The sequence below is a fragment of the Hyperolius riggenbachi genome, chromosome 3, assembly GCF_040937935.1.
Source record: "Hyperolius riggenbachi isolate aHypRig1 chromosome 3, aHypRig1.pri, whole genome shotgun sequence".
Taxonomy (NCBI): domain Eukaryota; kingdom Metazoa; phylum Chordata; class Amphibia; order Anura; family Hyperoliidae; genus Hyperolius; species Hyperolius riggenbachi.
Window position 1 is genome coordinate 72,477,578 of NC_090648.1, and position 27,586 is coordinate 72,505,163.

General features: G+C 47.8%; 10 non-coding genes across 10 annotated transcripts; all 10 read right to left on the minus strand.

Moving 5' to 3' along the window:
- Positions 1 to 148: 148 nt before the first annotated feature.
- Positions 149 to 221, minus strand: TRNAK-UUU (transfer RNA lysine (anticodon UUU)). Its single transcript has one exon. It is a non-coding gene; the product is annotated as a tRNA-Lys (tRNA).
- A 303-nt stretch (positions 222 to 524) lies between these two features.
- On the minus strand, positions 525 to 597 carry TRNAK-UUU (transfer RNA lysine (anticodon UUU)). The gene has a single exon. It is a non-coding gene; the product is annotated as a tRNA-Lys (tRNA).
- Positions 598 to 1,269: 672 nt separating this feature from the next.
- LOC137564697 (U4 spliceosomal RNA) lies at positions 1,270 to 1,410 on the minus strand. The gene has a single exon (XR_011030780.1). It is a non-coding gene; the product is annotated as a U4 spliceosomal RNA (small nuclear RNA).
- Positions 1,411 to 2,414: 1,004 nt separating this feature from the next.
- TRNAK-UUU (transfer RNA lysine (anticodon UUU)) lies at positions 2,415 to 2,487 on the minus strand. Its single transcript has one exon. It is a non-coding gene; the product is annotated as a tRNA-Lys (tRNA).
- A 303-nt stretch (positions 2,488 to 2,790) lies between these two features.
- On the minus strand, positions 2,791 to 2,863 carry TRNAK-UUU (transfer RNA lysine (anticodon UUU)). The gene has a single exon. It is a non-coding gene; the product is annotated as a tRNA-Lys (tRNA).
- Positions 2,864 to 11,965: 9,102 nt separating this feature from the next.
- Positions 11,966 to 12,106, minus strand: LOC137564645 (U4 spliceosomal RNA). The gene has a single exon (XR_011030734.1). It is a non-coding gene; the product is annotated as a U4 spliceosomal RNA (small nuclear RNA).
- Positions 12,107 to 12,540: 434 nt separating this feature from the next.
- On the minus strand, positions 12,541 to 12,613 carry TRNAK-UUU (transfer RNA lysine (anticodon UUU)). Its single transcript has one exon. It is a non-coding gene; the product is annotated as a tRNA-Lys (tRNA).
- A 672-nt stretch (positions 12,614 to 13,285) lies between these two features.
- Positions 13,286 to 13,426, minus strand: LOC137564671 (U4 spliceosomal RNA). Its single transcript, XR_011030757.1, has one exon. It is a non-coding gene; the product is annotated as a U4 spliceosomal RNA (small nuclear RNA).
- Positions 13,427 to 14,430: 1,004 nt separating this feature from the next.
- TRNAK-UUU (transfer RNA lysine (anticodon UUU)) lies at positions 14,431 to 14,503 on the minus strand. The gene has a single exon. It is a non-coding gene; the product is annotated as a tRNA-Lys (tRNA).
- A 303-nt stretch (positions 14,504 to 14,806) lies between these two features.
- On the minus strand, positions 14,807 to 14,879 carry TRNAK-UUU (transfer RNA lysine (anticodon UUU)). The gene has a single exon. It is a non-coding gene; the product is annotated as a tRNA-Lys (tRNA).
- Between the last annotated feature and the right edge of the window lie 12,707 nt (positions 14,880 to 27,586).

A 27,586-nucleotide genomic window follows, 5' to 3' on the forward strand; every position in this document is an offset into this window, starting at 1 on the left:
AGGCTGTGAGAGTTCGGGGGATGCACAGAAAGCGGCTGATGTTTCGGTTATGGCTTACTGCAAGCAAAGCACGCAAGAGGCAGCAGTTGCAGAGGGAACTCAGGTAGCGGAAGTGATGGCCAATGAGCATGGGGTAAAGGAAAGGCATCGCCTGAACAGGGACTTGAACCCTGGACCCTCAGATTAAAAGTCTGATGCTCTACCGACTGAGCTATCCAGGCCCTGGAAGTTGAGCTTCACCAGCAGCTCAAAAGTCAGTTATTCCAAGCAGGATGGACGGAAGGTCTAGTACATGCCCTGAGCTGGCTATAGCCTGCGACCTCTACATTTTCTAGGTCAGATCTCTGAAAGAATAAAACTGTACTTGATTTGGAAGGGTGCATTAGAAAGGTAGCCACCAATCAGCGAAGGCATGGAAAGCGGCCGACATCGGTGTTTTGGCCTGGTGCAAGCGGAGCACGCAAGAGGCTGCAGTTGAGGAAGATAGGGAGAGGACACGAAGCATAACGAAAGGCAGAGAGCATCGCCTGAACAGGGACTTGAACCCTGGACCCTCAGATTAAAAGTCTGATGCTCTACCGACTGAGCTATCCAGGCTCTGAAAAGGTGCGATCACCAGCAGCTCAAAGTTTAGCTACAGTATTTCCAGGCTGAGCGCAAGTTAAGGTCTAGTGCAAGTCATGAGCAGTCTATAGCACCGAGATAGCCGGGAAACAGCAGAATGCGCTGTTGTTTCCTTCAACCATCAGGTTCTTCACCTTGGCTGATTGTTGACACTTTTAAAACAATGGTACACCAGCCAGAAGAAGCTATAGGCCGGCGAAACCTAAATGTCAGCGGTGCTCTGTTTCTGAGCACCCCAACAACGCTTGCAGAAAGAGCTAGCGAGAGGCCACGGGATCGTATCTAGCGCAAATAAATGGAGCTTGTGACCTCCAAATTTTTCAGGCCAGACCTCTGAGAAACAACACTGTTCTCTCTCTTAGGAATGTGGCATTAGAAAAGTAGCAACCTGCAGATGAAAAGTGGACTTTTGTCATTTTAGTCATCCTGCTGGTGTTTATAAATTTGCCAGAGAGTAAGACACTGGACCTCACCCTCATGAAAGAACGCTGATAAGTGAGCATTTTGTGGCCAAGACTGATTTGGAGATAAGAGGTACTACGAAATGTTGTTATTGTGCCAGCCACGGTACTACCACACGAGCACTGCTCAGTCATCATGCACCTTGAAGATAATCCTTTCTCTGTTGGTAAACACCTTAGTCAGTCTCCGAAGAGACTGTCAAAAATTGCCGATGCTGACTATATTTCAAGTCATCATGGCGGGGTATTGGGAAAAGTTTTCAATTAGCAATAATCACGCCTCGGTTGAACCTCATTAGCTATGATACTGCCACTGCGCAAAGTTAGCCAAGCTAATGCCAGCAAATATCCCCTCTTTCTTGGATAAAGGAATCACCTTAAGGAGAGACAAACGCAGTTTACAGTGTTCCGCTGAGGATCATGGGATGCCATATGCTAATTAGACAGCCACTAAACAAGCATTGTTAATAAGCGGCTAAAGAGTCTTAGCATTTGAAAAGGCGGCAAAGAGGGCAAAACAAAGCCTGCCAGGGATGCCAGCATAGTGTTTTGTGGAGCAGGCTGCCAAGTGGGCCAGTCCCGCACTTGTAAAATACATGAAAAATACAATTTGAAAAATGGAGTAATGAGTCTACGTCACTGCCATGTGTGCTGATAATTGGGCCTGTGATTATTGTGCCTGGAAGTACTGGTAAGCTGCGCTGGCTAGAGGTGCTTGGGAGTTGGCCAAAGTCTTGGTGGTTGCAGGTTACTGGAGGAGAGAGATGGTACGTGAGCTGTTAATTTTCTGATGCTCATGGTAAGCATGAAGCTCCTTCCATTGCTGCTTTGAGGGTAGATGTGCAGGCTGGAGAAGGGATCCGGCGAATTACTCTAATGCTGGGAATACACGACGACATTTTTCAGTCGATTACTATCCGACCTTATTTCCGATCGACTTTCCGATTCTTATCTTTTCTGATCAATTTCCATTCATTTCTATGAGAAATCGATGAGAAAAAGGATCGATAATAAGATCGGACATGTTGGAAATTATCTATGGAACCATCTATCTGCTGAAAAAACTTATGGTGTATTCCCAGCATAATGTTGACGGTTTGATGCCTCTTTTATGCATGGAATAATCCATGTTTAATATCACAGCAGAAAAAGTTGAAGAGAAATAGATTCAAGACGCAGGGAGGCTGTGAGAGTTCGGGGGATGCACAGAAAGCGGCTGATGTTTCGGTTATGGCTTACTGCAAGCAAAGCACGCAAGAGGCAGCAGTTGCAGAGGGAACTCAGGTAGCGGAAGTGATGGCCAATGAGCATGGGGTAAAGGAAAGGCATCGCCTGAACAGGGACTTGAACCCTGGACCCTCAGATTAAAAGTCTGATGCTCTACCGACTGAGCTATCCAGGCCCTGGAAGGTGAGCTTCACCAGCAGCTCAAAAGTCAGTTATTCCAAGCAGGATGGACGGAAGGTCTAGTACATGCCCTGAGCTGGCTATAGCCTGCGACCTCTACATTTTCTAAATCAGATCTCTGAAAGAATAAAACTGTACTTGATTTGGAAGGGTGCATTAGAAAGGTAGCCACCAATCAGCGAAGGCATGGAAAGCGGCCGACATCGGTGTTTTGGCCTGGAGCAAGCGGAGCACGCAAGAGGCTGCAGTTGAGGAAGATAGGGAGAGGACACGAAGCATAACGAAAGGCAGAGAGCATCGCCTGAACAGGGACTTGAACCCTGGACCCTCAGATTAAAAGTCTGATGCTCTACCGACTGAGCTATCCAGGCTCTGAAAAGGTGCGATCACCAGCAGCTCAAAGTTTAGCTACAGTATTTCCAGGCTGAGCGCAAGTTAAGGTCTAGTGCAAGTCATGAGCAGTCTATAGCACCGAGATAGCCGGGAAACAGCAGAATGCGCTGTTGTTTCCTTCAACCATCAGGTTCTTCACCTTGGCTGATTGTTGACACTTTTAAAACAATGGTACACCAGCCAGAAGAAGCTATAGGCCGGCGAAACCTAAATGTCAGCGGTGCTCTGTTTCTGAGCACCCCAACAACGCTTGCAGAAAGAGCTAGCGAGAGGCCACGGGATCGTATCTAGCGCAAATAAATGGAGCTTGTGACCTCCAAATTTTTCAGGCCAGACCTCTGAGAAACAACACTGTTCTCTCTCTTAGGAATGTGGCATTAGAAAAGTAGCAACCTGCAGATGAAAAGTGGACTTTTGTCATTTTAGTCATCCTGCTGGTGTTTATAAATTTGCCAGAGAGTAAGACACTGGACCTCACCCTCATGAAAGAACGCTGACAAGTGAGCATTTTGTGGCCAAGACTGATTTGGAGATAAGAGGTGCTACGAAATGTTGTTATTGTGCCAGCCACGGTACTACCACACAAGCACTGCTCAGCAGTGATGCTCAAATACCCCTTTTCAAAATTCGAGTTAGGTCGAATTCGAATAGTAAATTATTCGAGATCAGTCGAATATTCGAGTCGAATAATTTTTACTATTCGATTCGACATCGGAATTCGAGCTCACTATTCGAGTCGGTATTCGAGCTCATTATTCGAGCTGACTATTCGAAATGGCCTTAAATAGCTTCCAACACTTGTTTTGAGGGTGAATGATGCAAGAAACCTCTTTTTTTCCAAGTAACAACAGCAAGTGATTATGTGGGGATGTTCCTTTAAAAAAAAAAAGTTGAAAAGAGAAGTTGTGTCCAGAAATTTGTTCAGTACTGTATATACTTCTTCTTCTTCTTCTTTATCTTCTATATCTTCTTCTTATTCTTCTTCTTCTTCTATATCTTCTTCTTCTATATCTTCTTCTATATCTTCTTCTTCTTCTTCTATATTGTCTTCTTCTTCTTCTTCTTCATCTTCTTTTTCTTCATCTTCTTCATCTTCTTCTTCATCTTCTTCATCTTCTTCTTCTTCTTCTTCATCTTCTTCATCTTCAACTTCTTCATCTTCTTCTTCTTCTTCATCTTCTTCATCTTCTTCTTCTTCTTCTTCATCTTCTTCATCATCATCTTCTTCTTCTTCTTCTTCATCTTCTTTTTCTTCATCTTCTTCATCTTCATCTTCTTCATCTTCTTCTTCTTCTTCTTCTTCTTCTTCTTCTTCATCTTCTTCATCTTCTTCTTCATCTTCTTCTTCTTCTTCATCATCTTCTTCTTCATCATCTTCTTCTTCTTCATCTTCTTTTTCTTCATCTTCTTCATCTTCTTCTTCTTCTTCATCTTCTTCATCTTCTTCTTCATCTTCTTCATCTTCATCTTCTTCATCTTCTTCATCTTCTTCTTCTTCATCATCTTCATCTTCTTCTTCTTCATCATCTTCATCTTCTTCTTCATCTTCTTCTTCTTCATCATCTTCATCTTCTTCTTCTTCATCTTCTTCTTCTTCATCATCTTCATCTTCTTCATCTTCTTCTTCTTCATCTTCTTCATCTTCTTCATCTTCTTCATCTTCTTCTTCTTCATCTTCTTCATCTTCTTCTTCTTCATCTTCTTCATCTTCTTCATCTTCTTCTTCTTCTTCTTCTTCATCTTCATCTTCTTCTATATCGTCTTCTTCTTCACTTATTTCTCTTTTCAAATTTTTTTTTTTAAAGAAATGCAGCTATTTTTGAGCGTAACAAATAGCTGGTGGCGCACGCATGTTGGAAGCGCCATTGTATGTGCTCCCTGGCAGTGGAAACACACAGACAGCAGGAGGTAAATTCAGCAGCAGGAGGAGGAGGATGAGTGTGTGGCAGCAGGCAGTCAATGAGGCAGGCAGCGTGAAATAATAGCCCTGGTACCTAGCGGTGATACCAGGGCTGTAAATAAACACAGCAGGCAGGAGGTCCCAGACAGCGGTCGTGCAGCCCACATCGTGTCCAATACACAACTGGGACAACACAGTTTTCAACCTGGGCACCTCAGAAAAATTAACCTTTTTTTTTTTTTGGTTTTTTTGGTTTTGTTTTTACAACAAATTACACAGATATAGCTATTTTTTGACGTAATAGCTGGTGGCAGAGTGGCAGCAGAAGGTAAATCTGTGTACCCTGGCGTTGGGGAACACAGACAGACAGCAGCATCAGCAGGAGGAATGGAGGAGTAGTGTGAGTGTGGCAGCAGGCAGGCAGCGTGACATAATAGCCCTGGTACCTAGCGGTGATACCAGGCCGTAAATGAACACAACAGGAGGTCCCAGACAGCGGTCGTGCAGCCCACATTGTGTCCAATACACAACTGGGACAACACAGTTTTCAACCCGGGCACCTCAGAAAAATTAAACCTTTTTTTTTTTTTTTTTATGGTTTTGTAGTTTTGGTTTTACAACCAATTACACAGACAGATATAGCTATTTTTTGACGTAATAGCTGGTGGCAGAGTGGCAGCAGAAGGTAAATCTGTGTACCCTGGCGTTGGGAAACACAGACAGACAGCAGCATCAGCAGGAGGAATGGAGGAGTAGTGTGAGTGTGGCAGCAGGCAGGCAGCGTGACATAATAGCCCTGGTACCTAGCGGTGATACCAGGCCGTAAATGAACACAACAGGAGGTCCCAGACAGCGGTCGTGCAGCCCACATCGTGTCCAATACACAACTGGGACAACACAGTTTTCAACCCGGGCACCTCAGAAAAATTAACCTTTTTTTTTTTGTTTGTTTTTTTTTGTTTTGTTTTTACAACAAATTACACAGATATAGCTATTTTTTGACGTAATAGCTGGTGGCAGAGTGGCAGCAGAAGGTAAATCTGTGTACCCTGGCGTTGGGAAACACAGACAGACAGACAGCAGCAGCAGCAGCAGGAGGAATGGAGGAGTAATGTGAGCAGCTATTGTTTGACGTAATAGCTGGTGGCAGAGTGGCAGCAAGAGGTTAATCTGTGTACCCTGGCGTTGGGAAACACAGACAGACAGACAGCAGCAGCAGCAGCAGGAGGAATGGAGGAGTAATGTGAGCAGCTATTGTTTGACGTAATAGCTGGTGGCAGAGTGGCAGCAGAAGGTAAATCTGTGTACCCTGGCGTTGGGAAACACAGACAGACAGCAGCATCAGCAGGAGGAATGGAGGAGTAGTGTGAGTGTGGCAGCAGGCAGGCAGCGTGACATAATAGCCCTGGTACCTAGTGGTGATACCAGGCTGTAAATGAACACAACAGGAGGTCCCAGACAGCGGTCGTGCAGCCCACATCGTGTCCAATACACAACTGGGACAACACAGTTTTCAACCCGGGCACCTCAGAAAAATTAAACCTTTTTTTTTTTTTTTTTTTTATGGTTTTTTGGTTTTGTTTGTAAAACAAATTACACAGATATATAGCTATTGTTTGACGTAATAGCTGGTGGCAGAGTGGCAGCAGAAGGTAAATCTGTGTACCCTGGCAGTGGGAAACACAGACAGACAGCAGAAGGGCAGTACACAGCAGCCCACTGTAGGTGTAAAATGTGTGGCTGCAGGCGACGTAATAGTCAAAGTGAACCAGGCTGGCTTAGTGAGCAGGAGCCAGGAGGTGGTAAAGGGTGGTAAGGCACATTAACGATGGTTCTTATCCAGTTCATGTCCCCCTCTCGCCGACAACAGGGGCCAGGAACTCGCCTTCCACCCACGCCTGGTTCATCTTGAGAAACGTCAGTCTGTCCACAGACTTGTGAGACAGACGTGAGCGTTTCTCGGTGACCACACCACCAGCTGCACTGAAGCAGCGCTCGGACAGCACGCTGGAAGGGGGGCAGGACAGCACTTCCAGGGCGTACTGCGCCAGCTCGCTCCAGATCTCCAGGCGCTTGACCCAATACTCCATGGGATCAACAGGGGCATCGCTGTCAAGCCCGCTGTAGGACCCCATGTAGTCAGCCACCATGCGGGTCAGGCGCTGGCTGTGACCGGTGGAGGATGCTGCTGCATGCACCTCCTCTCTAGTCACTGCTGCCGGAGCCTCTACAGTCCTGTAGAGCTCGTGGCTGAGAGACAGCAGGTCTGTGGGGCGCTTGCTGCTGGATGCAGGCACCTGCTGCTGCCTCTGTGCTGGCTGCTGGACAGTGGGGGTGGAAGGCTGGGGGAAGGCTTCCTCAAAGCGCTCAACAAGGGCCTGCTGCAAGCTCCTTATTTGTTGCGCTGGGTCTCCTCCTGCAGGCGGCAGGAACTGGCTCAACTTCCCCTTGAGGCGTGGGTCCAACATCATGCTGATCCAGATGTCCTCCCTCTGCTTCATCTGGATCACCCTGGGGTCTCTGCGCAGGCACGTCAGCATGTGCGCTGCCATTGGGAAGAGGCGGGCCACGTCTGCTGGCACATCGACGGCAGTGCTGCTGTCCTCATCCTCCTCCTCTGCCTCGTCAGCCTCATCCTCTCTCCACCCCCGCACCAACTCAGCTGCACTGTGCTGCTCCCCCTCATCAGCAGCAAGGTCAGGGACCTCCACCAAGTCCTCCTCCTCCTCCCCCTCAGAGGTGGACTGTGCAGCTGCTTGCCGCTCCTGCTGGTCCAAGGCTGCCGCTCCCTGTTCCAGCAAAGCATTGAGGGCCCTGTTCAGCAGACAAACCAGGGGCACCCACTCGCAGACCATAGCATGGTCCCTGCTCACCATGTTAGTGGCCTGCAGAAAGGGAGCCAGCACTAAGCACACCTGCTGCATGTGCCTCCAGTCATCATCGGGGACGATGGACGGGATGTTGCTGGTCTTGTCCCTTCTCTGAGCGGCGGAAACAGTGGCCAGGGCAAGGTACTGTTTGACAGCGCGCTTCTGTTCAACCAGACGCTCCAACATCGCCAGGGTGGAGTTCCAGCGAGTCGGAACGTCAAGGATCAGCCGATGGCGTGGCAGATCCAGCTCCTTTTGCACGTCTTCCAGGCTCGCACAGGCTGCAGCCGAGCGCTGGAAGTGACGCACAACGTTCCTTGCCGTTTCCAGCAGTTCGCCCATCCCCTGGTAGGTGCGCAAGAACTTCTGCACCACCAGGTTCAGCACGTGGGCAAGACAGGGGATGTGGGTCAGGTTTCCCCTGTCTATTGCGGCAACCAGATTGGCCCCATTGTCGGCCACCACCTCTCCGACTCTGAGGCCTCTGGGGGTCAGCCAAATCCTCTCCTGCTCCTGGAGTTTGGCCAACACATGGGTTGCCGTCAGCTTGGTCTTCCCAAGGCTGACCAAGTGCAGCAGCGCTTGGCAGTGGCGGGCCTTCACGCTGCTGCTGAGGCGGGGGGTTTGGCCAGGTGTGCCGGAGGATGGCAGAGGATCGGAGGAACCTGCTGCAGTTCCCCTGACCCTGCGGGGTGGCACCACCCACTGTGTTGCTGCTGCTGCTGTGCCCGCTGCTGCTCTCCCATCCTCACCCCCTTCCACCAAGCTGACCCAGTGGACAGTGAAGGACAGGTAGCGGCCTGTCCCGAAGCGGCTGCTCCAGGAGTCCATGGTGACGTGGACCCTTTCACCAACCGCGTGCTCCAGCCCTCGCTCCACATTGGCCATCACAAAGCGGTGCAGTGCAGGAATGGCCTTGCGGGAGAAAAAGTGTCTGCTGGGGAGCTGCCAGTCTGGGGCTGCGCAAGCAAGCAGCGCACGAATGTCGCTCCCCTCCTGCACGAGCGTGTACGGCAGGAGTTGGGAGCACATGGCCCGTGCCAGCAAGCCGTTCAGCTGCCGCACGCGACGGCTGCTGGGAGGCAGAGCCCTAACCACCCCCTGGAAGGACTCGCTCAAAAGGCTCTGGCGTGGCCTTTTGCTGGCACGGGAATCAGCAGACACAGCGGAGGAGGCCACTGAGGACTGGCTGCCAGAACAGGCCTCAGTGTCGGCGGCAGGAGTTGCAGAGGGGGGAGGAGCAGTGCGTTTCCGCACTCCTGCTGGTGCTGCTGGAGGAGCAGGAGGGCGGGTGGCTGCTGTTGCTGCTGCTGCTGAAGGCTGTGCAGTGATGGGTGTGGTGCCACTGCCAGCACCAGATGCCTTCAGCCTCTGGAACTCCTGATGCTGGTGGAAATGTTTCGCAGCAAGGTGGTTGATGAGCGAGCTGGTGCAGAACTTTAAGGGGTCTGCACCTCTGCTCAACTTCCGCTGACAGTGGTTGCAAGTGGCGTACTTGCTGTACACTGTGGGCATGGTGAAAAAGCGCCAGATTGGTGACAGAAACATCCCCCTACGGCATGGAAGCGCTGCTGCCTGTCTCCCTGTGGTGGTTGGGGGTGGGGCTTGGGGGGCTTGGGTGCGGCTGGTGGTGGTACTGGCAGATGCTGCTGCTGCTGCTGCTGAGCCTGAGACACCAGCAGGCTGTGGGACCTGCCTACTGCTGCTGCCAATGCTTGCAATGATGCGCCTCCTTGCAAGGCCCACATCCTCCTCCTCCTCCTCAGAGCTGCTGAGGACGACATCCCCTGGAGGTGGTGGCACCCAGTCTCTGTCTGTCACCGGGTCATCAACATCCTCCCCCTCCTGAAACATGTCCTGCTGGGATGAGGACCCCCCAAACTCCTCTCCTGATGCATGGATGGGCTGCTTGACTGTCGCCACAGTCTTGCTGTCCAATCCCTCATCCCCCAAAGTGCCCATCAGCATCTCCTCCTCAAGATCGCCAACAACAGCAGACAATACCCTGATGGTGCCTGGGGTAAAAATACTGCTGAGTGACAGGTCGCCAATTTGTGACGGTGAACTGGCCTCCTCCCCAGACCCTGCTGGGCGGCTGCTGCGAACAGGGGTGGTGGTGGTGGTGGTGAGGGTGGAGGCCTCAGATGCAGAGCTGATGGCGGGCTGCTCATCCTCCGTCATGAGTTGCACCACAGTGTCTGCATGCTTTTCCTCAATGGGACGTTTCCGACCCGGCTGGAGGAAAATCGGAGCAGGTGCTACATGCTGCTGCTGCTGTGTCTCTGCAGCGTGAGTTGCAGATGCTCCTGCTGGGCGGCGCCCAAGGCGTCCACGGCCAGTGGCTATGGGAGGAATGTTAGCCACTGACGCTGCTGCTGCTGTGGAACTGTGCATGGTGGCGCGCCCGCGCCCGCGGCTTGCCACAATGCTGCTCCCTCTCCTCCTGATTCCCTTGCTGCCCTTCCCCTTGCCCAAACCGCGCTGGCTGCCACTTCCAGACATCTTCGATGTTTTGGGCGTATAGACAAAAGTTTTTTAAAAGGGCGGTTGAAAAGTGGGGTACTTTAATGGAGTGGGTTGGTGGGGGAGGTGACTGAGTGAGTGTCCCTAGTACAGTAAGTAAGTAGTAACAGTCAGGAAGTACAACTAGCAGTTACAATAATCAGTAGTAATCACAAGTAAATTTAGTGTGTGTACACTACAGACAGTGAGTGCACGCACGCGCAAACACGCGCAGGAGCTAGCCTATGAACAGTGACTGAGTGTCCTAGACTCCTAGTACAGTAAGTAGTAACAGTAAGTACAACTAACTAATTACAATAAGCAATCAGTTATCAGAAGGAAATAGAGTGTGTGTAGTGTGTGTACACAGACAGTGAGTGCACACACGCAGGAGCTAGTAGCCTATGAACAGTGACTGAGTGTCCTAGACTCCTAGTACAGTAAGTAGTAACAGTAAGTACAACTAACTAATTACAATAAGCAATCAGTTATCAGAAGGAAATAGAGTGTGTGTAGTGTGTGTACACAGACAGTGAGTGCACACACGCAGGAGCTAGTAGCCTATGAACAGTGACTGAGTGTCCTAGACTCCTAGTACAGTAAGTAGTAACAGTAAGTACAACTAACTAATTACAATAATCAATCAGTTATCAGAAGGAAATAGAGTGTGTGTAGTGTGTACACAGACAGTGAGTGCACACACGCAGGAGCTAGTAGCCTATGAACAGTGACTGAGTGTCCTAGACTCCTAGTACAGTAAGTAGTAACAGTAAGTACAACTAACTAATTACAATAATCAATCAGTTATCAGAAGGAAATAGAGTGTGTGTAGTGTGTACACAGACAGTGAGTGCACACACGCAGGAGCTAGTAGCCTATGAACAGTGACTGAGTGTCCTAGACTCCTAGTACAGTAAGTAGTAACAGTGAGTACAACTAACTAATTACAATATTCAATTACAATAATCAATCAGTTATCAGAACTTGGAAATAGAGTGTGTGTAGTGTGTACACAGACAGTGAGTGCACACACGCAGGAGCAGCTAGTAGCCTATGAACAGTGACAGTGAGTGTCCTAGTACAGTTACAGTATATAACTACAATACTAATACAATCAGTAGTAAAGGACAGCAGAAATACTGGTATAGAATAGAGAGAAATAAACAGAGGACAGGAGGACAGCTGCCCACACAGGCAGGCCCTGAGGCCTAAAGCTGTAAGCCTGCAGCAGCTGGCCTGTCTCTTTGTAACACAAAAGCTACTAACTAAAATACAATGTCTAACTAACTAACAACAATATAGGTGTGTATAGGAGGTGTATGTGAGCAAAAACGCTAGGTAAATGACCACAATAAAGCTCTTGCTAAGCCAAAGCACAAAGGAGCAACTCTCTCTCTATGCAAGTCTCAGGCAAGGACGGAGAAACATAACATGGCGGCCGCTATTTATAGGGTAGGGGCTGGCCAGGGTCCCCCTCTGTGATTGGCTGCCGTCAGAGGGCCTGGGAGCCCTCTGATTGGCTCTAAGGACATCAATCTGGGCTATGACGCTATTCGAGCTCGGTACCGAGCTCGAATAGCGCCGTTTGCTCGAATAGCTCGAATAGTGAATGGGCTATTCGAGTGTACGCGAATAGCCCATTCGAATAGCTACAGCTATTCGGAGCTCGAATACCGAGCTCGAATAGCTGGAAAAGAGCTCGAATATTCGAGCTACTCGAATATTCGAGCTCTGCAGAGCACCACTGCTGCTCAGTTATCATGCACCTTGAAGATAATCCTTTCTCTGTTGGTAAACACCTTAGTCAGTCTCCGAAGAGACTGTCAAAAATTGCCGATGCTGACTATATTTCAAGTCATCATGGCGGGGTATTGGGAAAAGTTTTCAATTAGCAATAATCACGCCTCGGTTGAACCTCATTGGCTATGATACTGCCACTGCGCAAAGTTAGCCAAGCTAATGCCAGCAAATATCCCCTCTTTCTTGGATAAAGGAATCACCTTAAGGAGAGACAAACGCAGTTTACACCCTGGACCCTCAGATTAAAAGTCTGATGCTCTACCGACTGAGCTATCCAGGCCCTGGAAGGTGAGCTTCACCAGCAGCTCAAAAGTCAGTTATTCCAAGCAGGATGGACGGAAGGTCTAGTACATGCCCTGAGCTGGCTATAGCCTGCGACCTCTACATTTTCTAGGTCAGATCTCTGAAAGAATAAAACTGTACTTGATTTGGAAGGGTGCATTAGAAAGGTAGCCACCAATCAGCGAAGGCATGGAAAGCGGCCGACATCGGTGTTTTGGCCTGGTGCAAGCGGAGCACGCAAGAGGCTGCAGTTGAGGAAGATAGGGAGAGGACACGAAGCATAACGAAAGGCAGAGAGCATCGCCTGAACAGGGACTTGAACACTGGACCCTCAGATTAAAAGTCTGATGCTCTACCAACTGAGCTATCCAGGCTCTGAAAAGGTGCGATCACCAGCAGCTCAAAGTTTAGCTACAGTATTTCCAGGCTGAGCGCAAGTTAAGGTCTAGTGCAAGTCATGAGCAGTCTATAGCACCGAGATAGCCGGGAAACAGCAGAATGCGCTGTTGTTTCCTTCAACCATCAGGTTCTTCACCTTGGCTGATTGTTGACACTTTTAAAACAATGGTACACCAGCCAGAAGAAGCTATAGGCCGGCGAAACCTAAATGTCAGCGGTGCTCTGTTTCTGAGCACCTCAACAACGCTTGCAGAAAGAGCTAGCGAGAGGCCACGGGATCGTATCTAGCGCAAATAAATGGAGCTTGTGACCTCCAAATTTTTCAGGCCAGACCTCTGAGAAACAACACTGTTCTCTCTCTTAGGAATGTGGCATTAGAAAAGTAGCAACCTGCAGATGAAAAGTGGACTTTTGTCATTTTAGTCATCCTGCTGGTGTTTATAAATTTGCCAGAGAGTAAGACACTGGACCTCACCCTCATGAAAGAACGCTGACAAGTGAGCATTTTGTGGCCAAGACTGATTTGGAGATAAGAGGTGCTACGAAATGTTGTTATTGTGCCAGCCACGGTACTACCACACGAGCACTGCTCAGTCATCATGCACCTTGAAGATAATCCTTTCTCTGTTGGTAAACACCTTAATCAGTCTCCGAAGAGACTGTCAAAAATTGCCGACGCTGACTATATTTCAAGTCATCATGGCGGGGTATTGGGAAAAGTTTTCAATTAGCAATAATCACGCCTCGGTTGAACCTCATTGGCTATGATACTGCCACTGCGCAAAGTTAGCCAAGCTAATGCCAGCAAATATCCCCTCTTTCTTGGATAAAGGAATCACCTTAAGGAGAGACAAACGCAGTTTACAGTGTTCCGCTGAGGATCATGGGATGCCATATGCTAATTAGACAGCCACTAAACAAGCATTGTTAATAAGCGGCTAAAGAGTCTTAGCATTTGAAAAGGCGGCAAAGAGGGCAAAACAAAGCCTGCCAGGGATGCCAGCATAGTGTTTTGTGGAGCAGGCTGCCAAGTGGGCCAGTCCCGCACTTGTAAAATACATGAAAAATACAATTTGAAAAATGGAGTAATGAGTCTACGTCACTGCCATGTGTGCTGATAATTGGGCCTGTGATTATTGTGCCTGGAAGTACTGGTAAGCTGCGCTGGCTAGAGGTGCTTGGGAGTTGGCCAAAGTCTTGGTGGTTGCAGGTTACTGGAGGAGAGAGATGGTACGTGAGCTGTTAATTTTCTGATGCTCATGGTAAGCATGAAGCTCCTTCCATTGCTGCTTTGAGGGTAGATGTGCAGGCTGGAGAAGGGATCCGGCGAATTACTCTAATGCTGGGAATACACGACGACATTTTTCAGTCGATTACTATCCGATCTTATTTCCGATCGACTTTCCGATTCTTATCTTTTCTGATCAATTTCCATTCATTTCTATGAGAAATCGATGAGAAAAAGGATCGATAATAAGATCGGACATGTTGGAAATTATCTATGGAACCATCTATCTGCTGAAAAAACTTATGGTGTATTCCCAGCATAATGTTGACGGTTTGATGCCTCTTTTATGCATGGAATAATCCATGTTTAATATCACAGCAGAAAAAGTTGAAGAGAAATAGATTCAAGACGCAGGGAGGCTGTGAGAGTTCGGGGGATGCACAGAAAGCGGCTGATGTTTCGGTTATGGCTTACTGCAAGCAAAGCACGCAAGAGGCAGCAGTTGCAGAGGGAACTCAGGTAGCGGAAGTGATGGCCAATGAGCATGGGGTAAAGGAAAGGCATCGCCTGAACAGGGACTTGAACCCTGGACCCTCAGATTAAAAGTCTGATGCTCTACCAACTGAGCTATCCAGGCCCTGGAAGGTGAGCTCCACCAGCAGCTCAAAAGTCAGTTATTCCAAGCAGGATGGACGGAAGGTCTAGTACATGCCCTGAGCTGGCTATAGCCTGCGACCTCTACATTTTCTAGGTCAGATCTCTGAAAGAATAAAACTGTACTTGATTTGGAAGGGTGCATTAGAAAGGTAGCCACCAATCAGCGAAGGCATGGAAAGCGGCCGACATCGGTGTTTTGGCCTGGTGCAAGCGGAGCACGCAAGAGGCTGCAATTGAGGAAGATAGGGAGAGGACACGAAGCATAACGAAAGGCAGAGAGCATCGCCTGAACAGGGACTTGAACCCTGGACCCTCAGATTAAAAGTCTGATGCTCTACCGACTGAGCTATCCAGGCTCTGAAAAGGTGCGATCACCAGCAGCTCAAAGTTTAGCTACAGTATTTCCAGGCTGAGCGCAAGTTAAGGTCTAGTGCAAGTCATGAGCAGTCTATAGCACCGAGATAGCTGGGAAACAGCAGAATGCGCTGTTGTTTCCTTCAACCATCAGGTTCTTCACCTTGGCTGATTGTTGACACTTTTAAAACAATGGTACACCAGCCAGAAGAAGCTATAGGCCGGCGAAACCTAAATGTCAGCGGTGCTCTGTTTCTGAGCACCCCAACAACGCTTGCAGAAAGAGCTAGCGAGAGGCCACGGGATCGTATCTAGCGCAAATAAATGGAGCTTGTGACCTCCAAATTTTTCAGGCCAGACCTCTGAGAAACAACACTGTTCTCTCTCTTAGGAATGTGGCATTAGAAAAGTAGCAACCTGCAGATGAAAAGTGGACTTTTGTCATTTTAGTCATCCTGCTGGTGTTTATAAATTTGCCAGAGAGTAAGACACTGGACCTCACCCTCATGAAAGAACGTGTAACAATGTGTGGTGTTTGGTGCACACTCAGAGTATTCAGATTGTTGGTGATCCGCAGTATCACCAATAATGCTGATATATCCGATTATGTGGCGATCTGCGGAATCGCCAATAATGCGGATATTTATTTGTAACTCTGGATACCGGGTATAACAACAGTGGAAAACCCACCACACTGATATCTTTAAGAGGACTGGGTACCTCTAAAAGAGAAACGCAGTGTGTGCGATTCTGCGACTAGATGACGTAACGCTAGAATCGCGTTCCCCAGCAGCAATGATATACTGGGGAACCACTGAGACCTCCGCAAGGAGGGATTCAGCAGAATAAACCCTTTAGTGGGAGAACCACTAAAGGGGGCAAAGTCAGAAATCTAGCCAAGGTCAGTAACGAAAATCAGATAGGCGGAGGTACAAAGTCAGAAAGCCGAACTCGTAGTGAAATAGACAAGCAGAGGTTCGGCAACGGGAGATCAGAAAATGGCACAGATAACAATAGCGCTTGCTAATATATTGGCAAAACCAATATATGTCGCAGATCAGGAAAATAACAAATCTGACTGTTGTGGGCTAGTTACGGCAAGCCGCACTTGGCCCACGATGGTACTGACTGTCAGATCACTATCTGGCTGACTATTAGATCAACTGACTGGCTGACTATAACAGAGATCAGGTTACATACAAATATACAATAATCAGGAAAACAACAAAGACTGACTGATGAGAGACAGGAGCCTCGCTCCAGCTAGGACTGTCTCTCTCGGATCTAGCTAAGGTCTGAGGGCTATCACAAAGTAACGCTTACTGCAGACAACTTGCAACTGACAGAATGCCTGCTTTTATACTGTGCTGGGCTCAACCAGCCCGCCCAGCCAATCAGCCAATCACAACACAGTTCAAGGACCTTGCAGCACAGCTCAAGGACCTTACTGAGGTCAGCTGACCAGCTGGTCAGCTGACTCTCCTTCTAAGAGTATAAAAGGCTTTATTGCACACGCGCGCAGCCCCTACGGGGTCCAGACTGGATTGAGGATAGCGTTGGTGTGTGGCAGGCCCTGAGGCCTGTGAGGGAAGAACCGGACCACAGCCTCGACGTAAAGTACGCCGAGAGGCCTGTGACCGAACGGTGGATCGCAACGCCGATGCGGATGTTTCTCCGCGTTCCGCATGCGACCATGTGGTGGATGGTGCCGCTGATGCGGACGCGGCCAAACCTCCGCGTTCCGCTTGCTGAATGCGGTCAGGCCGCCGTCTTATTACAGTACCCCCCCTTTCAGGCGTGGCCTCCGGACATGCCTCTCCAGGCTTCCCGGGATGTGACTCATGAAACTTCTTTCTTATCTCTTTGGCATGCAGATCTCGAAGGGGAACCCATAATCTTTCCTCTGGTCCATACCCCTTCCAGTGTACCAGATACTGAACTTTATTGCGTACAATGCGAGAATCCAGGATATCCTGAACCTCATACTCCAGTTCCCCATCGACCACCACAGGAGAAGGGGGAGCCGAGTCTACCCTAACAGCAGGTTTCAATAGGGAGACATGGTATGTCCTGCCACATCTCAGACTGGCAGGTAGTTTCACCCTGTATGTCACATCATTAATCTTTCTTTCCACAGGGAAAGGCCCAATAAACCGGGGACCCAGTTTTGCCGATGGCTGTCTGAGAGAGATATGTTTGGTGGATACCCAAACAAAATCCCCCGGAACAAAGTTCCATTCAATGGAACGTCTTTTGTCCGCATACTTTTTCTGGATCTTAAAGGCCTTATTCAGATTGTACCTGACATTCTCCCAAATTTTCTTGAAGGCTCCTTGCCACTCCTGGAGAGCCGGAAGAGGTGACTCCCTGACTGGAAGCGACGAGAATTTGGGTGATCTACCGTAAACGACCTGAAATGGAGAATACCCGGAAGATGTGTACCTGAGATTATTGTGAGCGAATTCAGCAAATGGCAAGAATTTCACCCACAGATGTTGCGCCTCCGCCACGTAACATCTCAAGAATTGTTCAAGGGATTGGTTGATTCTCTCTGTCTGCCCATTGGTCTGGGGATGGTAGCCAGACGAAAAAGACAGAGAGATGCCCAAATCTTTGCAAAAGGACCTCCAGAATTTAGATACAAACTGTACCCCTCGGTCTGAAACCACATCCACAGGAATTCCATGAAGCTTAAAGATGTTATGCACAAATAGTTCTGCCAAATCCTGAGCAGACGGCAACCCGGGCAGAGCAACAAAATGTGCCATCTTACTGAACCTGTCAGTTACGACCCAGATGACGGTCTTACCGTCAGATTCAGGCAGTTCACCTACAAAGTCCATGGAGATGTGGGACCATGGAACCTGTGGAGAAGGCAGGGGTTGGAGAGACCCGGCTGGAGCCTTCCTGGAGGATTTGCACCTGGCACAGACAGAACAGGACTTGACAAACTCCTCACAGTCGGACATGAAAGAAGGCCACCAGACAGCCCTACTCAACAGTTCCTGAGTACGGGCAATGCCCGGGTGTCCCACATTCTTGTGTTCATGAAACATACGTAGCACTTGCCCTCGGAAGCGGATGGGAACATACAGGAGACCCTCGGGTTTCCCCTTAGGAACATTAGCCTGACATGCCGAAAGCACCTTGGAAAGATCCTCCGAGATCTCAGTGGCTGCCAGAAAGTACTTTTCAGGGAGGATATTAGTGGGAGTAGCAGATGGGGCAGACTCAGGCTCAAAGCACCTAGACAAGGCATCAGCCTTAACGTTGTTATGATCGCTTCTGCAGCGTTTACTGCTGACTGCAGTGGTATTGCAAACCAAACAGTTCTAATGTCATTACATGCATTTGCTTGCATAGTTTGGTTTGCACTTAAACTAGTTGCTGATTCCATCTGCAGTCGCTCTGAAGTTAATGACAGTTTAATATGCTTTTGTGTAAACAAACATTGTCTGCTGCAGTGGAGGGGCAGTCTCTTTCCTGCAGGCTGCATATCATTGTCTGCCTTTTCCTGCTATCAGCCTGTGATTAATTACCATTCACTTGTGTGGGAGTCTGCAGGTCTGCTCCCATTGGATGACCTCAGTATAAAGAACTGCTTCCTGCAATGCCTCATGGGCTACCATAGTTTCAGACTCTATCTGTTACTCTGCTCGTGCCCCACCTCGTTCCTGGTCCGTGTGGACTGCGCTGACTCCTGCGAAGGGGTCAGCGAGTCCTCCTAGTTCTGCTCTTGTTCTAGAAGTTGCTACTTGCTTGTCTTGTGTCATATATTGGTTCATCGCCAATATATACGCATACTTGCGCATTTTGTTATTTTCCTTGTATTCGTGTTACGTTAATATATCAGTGTCGCTGATATATACGTACACGAACTGTTTATTTCCTGTGTTCAGTTAGTCAGTTTTCCAGCACGTTTTGGTAGTTTGCGCGTATCGTGAACACCCGTGCTGAGCTAGTTATCCTGTTCCTGGTCCTGTTTGTGGATTGCGTTCATCTCTGCGAAGAGATAACGAATCCTTCTGAATCCTGTTCCTGGTCCTGTTTGTGGATTGCGTTCATCTCTGCGAAGAGATAGCGAATCCTTCTGAGTCCTGTTCCCTGTATTACTTCAGTCTTAGTCAGAGTTCCTGCTTATGTCATATATCGGTTCATTGCCAATATATACATATGTTAGTCAGACGTTACGAATAGTTTCATTGATAGCTGTAATTGTAATACGCTAGGAAAACATACTTATTGTATATTTATCTGTGTTACGTTCATCTATCTCGATCCTGCTATTTCCTGTCTCTCCTGTCCTGTCTTTGTGAGGCACGCCATCGCCGCAACGCATTGGCTGCCTCATTCCAGTCTGTCTGGTTTTGGACGTTTGCTGTCGCTAAGTAATCGCTAGCTAGCAAGCGTTCATTCTGTCTACCTGTCCTGATCTCCTCAGTCCTGGTTTATGCGCTCAGCGCTACTTTGCGCTGAGACGTTATTACGAAAGTGTTTGTGGCTGTTCAGATCTGCACCGGCTCTGTGCACCACAATCTCCTATTGGAGTCAGTCCTCTCCTCCACTAAACTGGGGATATCCTGATCCCTTGTGCTGGTGTGTGTACCTCCTTCACGTCAGCTTATGTGTTGTATGCTGACTGTGGAGATTACACCCCCAAGCTTAACATTATGGTAGCCCCATTACCAATCCCCATTGTGGGGGGGGTTCCCAGCAAAAATGACACTGTTTGTTATGGTTCCTGTTCCTTTAAGAAATTTGAGAAGCTCAATTCTGAAACAGAAAATGAGTTTTTTTCTGAATGTGCCAGGTTCCTGGCCAATCCTGAGCTCCAGGCTACTCCTGTTTCAACGTGGGCCCCCCAGCTAGTTTATGTTTTATTTAAGGGAAGATTGTTTCAGTGGGCCTACGATGTCTTGGATCATACCAATTTAAAAGAAAGACCACTGGAATTTCTAGCGTTTGTGATCCATAACTGGCTGCGCAAAATCGATTTGCCTAGCCCTTTTGATAAGCTCCTGGCAGCTTGTCAATCAGCTGCTCCTTCTACTGCCTACAAAAATAATCAGCAAGCAGATAATTGTTCTGATAACTTTTCTTCTGCTAAGGCAGCAGGGTCTAAAGCCAAACGTAAACGCTCCAAAAGAAAAGCGTTACAATCAGCGGAGTCGTTGCCCTTGGCGACTGCGCATCAGATCTGTAATGAGACTCCGCCAGTAGTAGATAATGAAATTCAGTCACCATTCAGGGGAGTCAAATGGACCTATGAAACTACTAATGAACTTTCATTGCTAGCCAGGGAAAATAAAAGTTCTTGTTTAAATGAATTATCTGAATATGATTATGAAGATATATTACAGAGTATTGAACAGATCAATTTATTCGTGCAGCAAGGGAAATTTGCATACACTACAGTTCAATACTTGCTACAGGTATTGGAGATCCTTAGGAATAAGAAATCGGCCAATCACCTGCTAAATAACCCAATGTATGTTTCTGCCACTAACACATTTGCAAACTATGATCAGCCGGAATGCTCAGCTGTTAAATATGCATGGGATCCTCCATTTGAGAAAGGAGAGATGGAAGCTCTGGTCTATGAATGGAAGAAAGATGCAAGTTCATTTTGTCAGTTTTACAGTGCAAAAAGTGAATTAGTATTGAATGCATGCATTAAGTCTGCCTATAACCTAATAAAAACTGGTGTGTGTGGGTATGACTTTGTGGCTCCATTGATCGATGTGTGGAGAATGATTCTGGACGATTTTTATGCAATTCAATCAGTTGATACCAGGGAAGACACACTGTCAAGTGGAGATTGTTCCACTTCCTCAGTTCCTGAGGACTCGCCTGCTTCAGCACCTTTGGCTGATTCAGCGAGTGATTCAGAGCTCCTTTTGTGTGAAATTGAAGTTCCTGTAATTCCACCCTGTACCATGGATAACTCAGTGTTACTTCCCAGTAAGACAGAAATTACTAATACTTCCTTAATCTTGCCCTGCACAAATTTCTCAGCAGAGGACCCAGAGGTCCTGCTGACTTTCGAGTCCAGCCTAGCCAGTACTCATGACTCTTTGTTTAGTGAAACAGACACCAGAAAAATCTTGCCTGTCTCTGCAAACACTTCTGCAGAAATTACCTGTGTTAATAAAGTTCAACTCCTGTCTGATCCAGCAGATGCCAATAGATGCACTACATCAGTTTCCGAGTCCCAGCAATCCTGTCTAGTAAACTCAGAACCCCAGCATCTGAATTTTCCAATTTTACAAATGAATGGTGATTCAGATGCGCAAACATTGTGTCTTGATCTTCCTGTTTCTACACCTCGCTCTAGTTTCGTGAATAGCTCAGAGCATCTGCTATGTGAACCTGAAATCGCAGAATTATTACCTTGTTCAGAAAATTTTCCAATAAATTTGCCCTGTACCATGAATTGTGCAGTAGATCTCTCCAATGAAACTCAGGTCACAGAATCATTATGCTGTCCAGCAGGTGCTTCCATGGTTTTGCCCTGCAATATGGACTGTTCAGTGATTCTGTCCAGTGAAGCTGTGGTCGCAGAGTCTTATGCTTCACCCAGTACTTTGGATACTTTAAACCCTCTAGCAGAGGAGGCTGAAGCACTGCTTACCTCAGTTGGTGTTGCAGTAATATTCACTTGTCTAGCAGCTGTTTTGGAATTACAGTCTGCTCTAATAAAACTTGATGAATTTCTGCCCAGCGAAGCAGAAGCCATTGAAATATTGTCCTCGTCAGCAAGTGTGTTAGATACCTTGCCCTGTACACAGTCTGATTTAACCAATGTTGTTGAGTCCCTCTCCAGTGTTGTAACAGCCGAGGAACTCCAGCCCTGTCCTCTGAATGTTTCAAAAGTCTTGCCCTGTAACATGGATAATTCTGACTCGCTGGAAAAAATAATAGAAATCTCAGAATTTCAGTCCGGGTAATGAGTGTTTCTGAAACCCAGCCCTGTATCCTGGAAAATTCTGGTTCTCTGGCCGGTGTGGCAGAAGTTCCTGAGTCCCCTTCCTGTCCAGTGAGTTACTCAGTTTTGCCTAGTTCAGTGGGGATTGCTGCACTACTGACTTGTTTTGCAGCCCTTCATGAGCTCCAATCCAGTGTATTTGATGAGTCTCTGTCTAGTCCAGAAGAAGTTATGGGAACCCTGTCTAGTTCGGTGCATACATCAGAAGATTTGTCCTGTCTTGTAAATGCCCCTGAACATGATTTGTTAATAACTTTGCTGGAATCAGAGACATCTAAGTCTGATCCTGCATTTTTTAGTGAGAATCCAGTAACTGTGAAGTCTAGTCATGATGATTTTTTTTTGCCCAGTCCTGGTTTCGGTCTTACCTTGACTGACTTTGAGGTTTTCAGTTCCTTGACATGCCCAGAAGTCTCTCTTGTGCCGGTGTGCCCAGATGTGCTTCGTATGCCAGAGTGCCCAAGTGTGTCTGTGTTGGCGTGCTCACACGCTTCCCTAGTGGAGACATGTTCTGATGTTGCCGGTTGGCCTGCATGCCCAGAGATGGTTCTGGTCCCTAAAAACCCTGATCTTGATGTTTGTCCTTGTGACCCTGACTCTAGAGTTGCCCTGGGTTCCATAGGGGTTCTTGATAGTTCTCCATGTGAGCCTAAGGGGCGTTCTGACCTGTGGGGATCTCTTTGGAGCTTCCAAGTGTTCTGGGAGATCTCTAAGGAAACTTGTCCTGGTACCTTGGACTGGTTCAACGGTGGGTTTTGTGTTGGTGGGGACAGTTCCGGTGGGCATTGCAAAGGCTTTGGCGTTTTTGGACAGTCCCGGGAAGGCGGTGGGTATCGCTCAGAGAGTTTCTGGGGGCTTTTCTCTGGAAGTCGTGGTTCTGATGGGTATCACACTGAGGCTTGTAGTGCTGACGGGCATGGTTCGGTAGGTTCTGGTTCCAATTGGTCTAGTTTTGGTGAGACTGATTTGGGAATTTGGTTTTGTCGGACGGATCCGACCTTCATGAATTTTCAGTCAGATCAGTTTGCTGGATTTCCCACTTCTGATTTTTTGGTTTGGGTGGTTCAGGAGAAATATGTCAGTTTTCATAGGCGTCCAGAGGCCGCGTTTAAGGGAGGGGGTACTGTTATGATCGCTTCTGCAGCGTTTACTGCTGACTGCAGTGGTATTGCAAACCAAACAGTTCTAATGTCATTACATGCATTTGCTTGCATAGTTTGGTTTGCACTTAAACTAGTTGCTGATTCCATCTGCAGTCGCTCTGAAGTTAATGACAGTTTAATATGCTTTTGTGTAAACAAACATTGTCTGCTGCAGTGGAGGGGCGGTCCCTTTCCTGCAGGCTGCATATCATTGTCTGCCTTTTCCTGCTATCAGCCTGTGATTAATTACCATTCACTTGTGTGGGAGTCTGCAGGTCTGCTCCCATTGGATGACCTCAGTATAAAGAACTGCTTCCTGCAATGCCTCATGGGCTACCATAGTTTCAGACTCTATCTGTTACTCTGCTCGTGCCCCACCTCGTTCCTGGTCCGTGTGGACTGCGCTGACTCCTGCGAAGGGGTCAGCGAGTCCTCCTAGTTCTGCTCTTGTTCTAGAAGTTGCTACTTGCTTGTCTTGTGTCATATATTGGTTCATCGCCAATATATACGCATACTTGCGCATTTTGTTATTTTCCTTGTATTCGTGTTACGTTAATATATCAGTGTCGCTGATATATACGTACACGAACTGTTTATTTCCTGTGTTCAGTTAGTCAGTTTTCCAGCACGTTTTGGTAGTTTGCGCGTATCGTGAACACCCGTGCTGAGCTAGTTATCCTGTTCCTGGTCCTGTTTGTGGATTGCGTTCATCTCTGCGAAGAGATAACGAATCCTTCTGAATCCTGTTCCTGGTCCTGTTTGTGGATTGCGTTCATCTCTGCGAAGAGATAGCGAATCCTTCTGAGTCCTGTTCCCTGTATTACTTCAGTCTTAGTCAGAGTTCCTGCTTATGTCATATATCGGTTCATTGCCAATATATACATATGTTAGTCAGACGTTACGAATAGTTTCATTGATAGCTGTAATTGTAATACGCTAGGAAAACATACTTATTGTATATTTATCTGTGTTACGTTCATCTATCTCGATCCTGCTATTTCCTGTCTCTCCTGTCCTGTCTTTGTGAGGCACGCCATCGCCGCAACGCATTGGCTGCCTCATTCCAGTCTGTCTGGTTTTGGACGTTTGCTGTCGCTAAGTAATCGCTAGCTAGCAAGCGTTCATTCTGTCTACCTGTCCTGATCTCCTCAGTCCTGGTTTATGCGCTCAGCGCTACTTTGCGCTGAGACGTTATTACGAAAGTGTTTGTGGCTGTTCAGATCTGCACCGGCTCTGTGCACCACAATCTCCTATTGGAGTCAGTCCTCTCCTCCACTAAACTGGGGATATCCTGATCCCTTGTGCTGGTGTGTGTACCTCCTTCACGTCAGCTTATGTGTTGTATGCTGACTGTGGAGATTACACCCCCAAGCTTAACAAACGTTCTTGTCACCTGGCCTATACGTGATCACAAAATCAAAACGAGAAAAGAAAAGCGCCCATCTGGCCTGTCTGGGCGTTAACCTCTTAGCTTTCTCGATGTATTCAAGGTTTTTGTGATCTGTATACACTGTAAAAGGGAACTCTGCCCCTTCCAACCAATGGCGCCACTCCTCCAGTGCCAGTTTGATGGCCAACAGCTCTCGATTCCACACATCATAATTTTTCTCCGCGGGCGCAAACCTCCTTGAGAAGTATGCACACGGATGGACCTTACCATCCGGGCCAAAAGCCTGCGATAAAACTGCGCCGACTCCTACATCGGATGCATCCACCTCCACAATAAAGGGGCGGGTGACGTCAGGATGACGCAAGATGGGAGCGGAACAGAAGGCTGCTTTCAACAACTCAAAGGCCTTAACTGCTTCAGATGGCCAGTTACTAGCATCAACCCCCTTTCTTGTCAACTGAGTCATAGGGGCCACCACCGAAGAGTACCCCTTAATGAACCTCCTGTAATAGTTGGCGAATCCCAAAAACCTTTGCAGTGCCTTGAGGCCTGAAGGCTGTGGCCATTCCAGGACTGCTGCGACCTTACTAGGATCCATTGCCAACCCAGATGTGGAGATAATGTATCCCAGAAAGGCTACCTCCCTGACTTCGAAAATAAATTTCTCCAACTTGGCGTATAATTGGTTCTCACGTAGTTTTTGGAGGACAAACCTAACATGCTGCCTATGCTGCTGCAAGTCTTTCGAAAAAATTAAAATGTCGTCAAGATAAACCACTAAGAATCTGCCTGATACATCTCTAAAGATATCATTGACAAACTCCTGAAAGACCGCCAGGGCATTGCATAACCCGAAGGGCATGACAAGGTACTCATAGTGACCGTCAGGTGTATTAAACGCGGTCTTCCACTCGTCGTCTTCTCGGATACGAATAAGGTTATATGCCCCCCTCAGGTCCAACTTGGAAAAAACACAGGCATCAGTAATCTGTGAGAATAGATCGTCGATGAGTGGGAGAGGGTAACGGTTTTTGATGGTGATCTTGTTAAGTTGTCTATAATCTATACACGGGCGAAGACCACCGTCTTTCTTCTTAACAAAGAAGAACCCCGCTCCCGCAGGGGACTTGGAAGGACGGATAAAGCCCTTCTCCAAGTTCTCCCTGATATAATCCTTCATCGCGATCTTCTCGGGACCAGAAAGATTGTACAACCGTCCCCGAGGGGGCATAGTACCTGGTCTCAGCTCAACAGGACAGTCATAGGGTCTATGGGGAGGCAACCTGTCCGCAGACCGGGCACAAAACACGTCACTGAATTCAGAATACTGAGGTGGAACCCCTTCAACGTGAACCTCAGAGGAACAGACTGATACAGACCCTAAACAATTCTCCTGACAATAGTGTGACCATGCAGACAGTTGTCCCTCTCTCCAATTTATCTGGGGAGAATGCTTCCTCAGCCAAGGGAGACCCAGGATGACTGATGAGGTGGCCATCTTTAAAACAAAGAACTGAATGTTTTCTGTGTGAAGAACCCCAATCTGGAGGGTGAGAAATGGAGTTTGACAAAGAGGTGACTTGTCTTGCAGTGGGGAGTCATCGATTGCAGTGACATAGATATGCTTCTGAATGGGGAGAATGGGGATATTGAACCTCAAAGCTAGATCACGATCTATGAAATTGGCGGCGGAGCCCGAGTCGATGAATGCAGACGTGTGACAAACTTGATTCTCCCATTGAAGGGAACAAGGCAGCAAGATCTTACTGTGATATGGAGGTAGGGTTGGCTCGCTTAGGGTGGTACCTCCAACCAGCCCTAAGCAGACAAGTTTCCCGTCCTCTTGCTGCACTTCTGCACTCGGTGACCCTTCTCCCCACAGTATAGACATAGTCCCTCCTTCATTCTCCTAGCTCTCTCAGACCCTGTCAGATGGCCATGCCCCAATTGCATCGGTTCCTCCTCCGAGACCTCAGGAGGACTAACCGCATGGGACACCCTGGCGAGTGCTAAAGATCTGCCCTTCTTATGATATTGAATACGTCTATCAATTTTAATGGACAGTGTTATGGCCTCATCTAAACTTTTCGGTTCAGGGTGGCTTATGATGACATCAGAGATGGAATCAGATAACCCATTCATAAACGTGTCTAATAGTGTGAATTGATCCCACCTCACTGAGACTGCCCACTTCCTGAACTCTGCCGCATACTCCTCAACCATGCGACTACCTTGTTTAAGTTCCCTGAGCTTGCGCTCGGCTGTGCCGGCGATGTCGGGATCATCGTAGATAATGGCCATCGCTTTAAAGAATTCAGACACCGATGACAAGGCAGTATGACCTTCGGGAAGGCTAAATGCCCAGGTCTGGGAATCTCCCTGTAAGAGGGTCCTAATCAGAGTAACCCTCTGTGCCTCTGAACCGGATGACACAGGTTTCATCTGGAAATATGCTAAACAGCGATTTCTAAAGTTACTAAAGTCGGCCCGTGAGCCAGAAAATTTTTCCGGAAGGGGCATCTTGGGCTCGACTGTGTGAGGGGAAGGTTGAACCACTGGTGGAGACAGGGCATTAATTCTCTCTGTAAGCTGGGAGATCTGAGCTTGCTGTAAGGTCACAGTTTTGGACAGTTCTCCAATAGTGGCTGACAGCATATTCAATCGTTCCACCAGACCTTCCATATTCATAATATGGTCTGCAGTACTGTAACAATGTGTGGTGTTTGGTGCACACTCAGAGTATTCAGATTGTTGGTGATCCGCAGTATCACCAATAATGCTGATATATCCGATTATGTGGCGATCTGCGGAATCGCCAATAATGCGGATATTTATTTGTAACTCTGGATACCGGGTATAACAACAGTGGAAAACCCACCACACTGATATCTTTAAGAGGACTGGGTACCTCTAAAAGAGAAACGCAGTGTGTGCGATTCTGCGACTAGATGACGTAACGCTAGAATCGCGTTCCCCAGCAGCAATGATATACTGGGGAACCACTGAGACCTCCGCAAGGAGGGATTCAGCAGAATAAACCCTTTAGTGGGAGAACCACTAAAGGGGGCAAAGTCAGAAATCTAGCCAAGGTCAGTAACGGAAATCAGATAGGCGGAGGTACAAAGTCAGAAAGCCGAACTCGTAGTGAAATAGACAAGCAGAGGTTCGGCAACGGGAGATCAGAAAATGGCA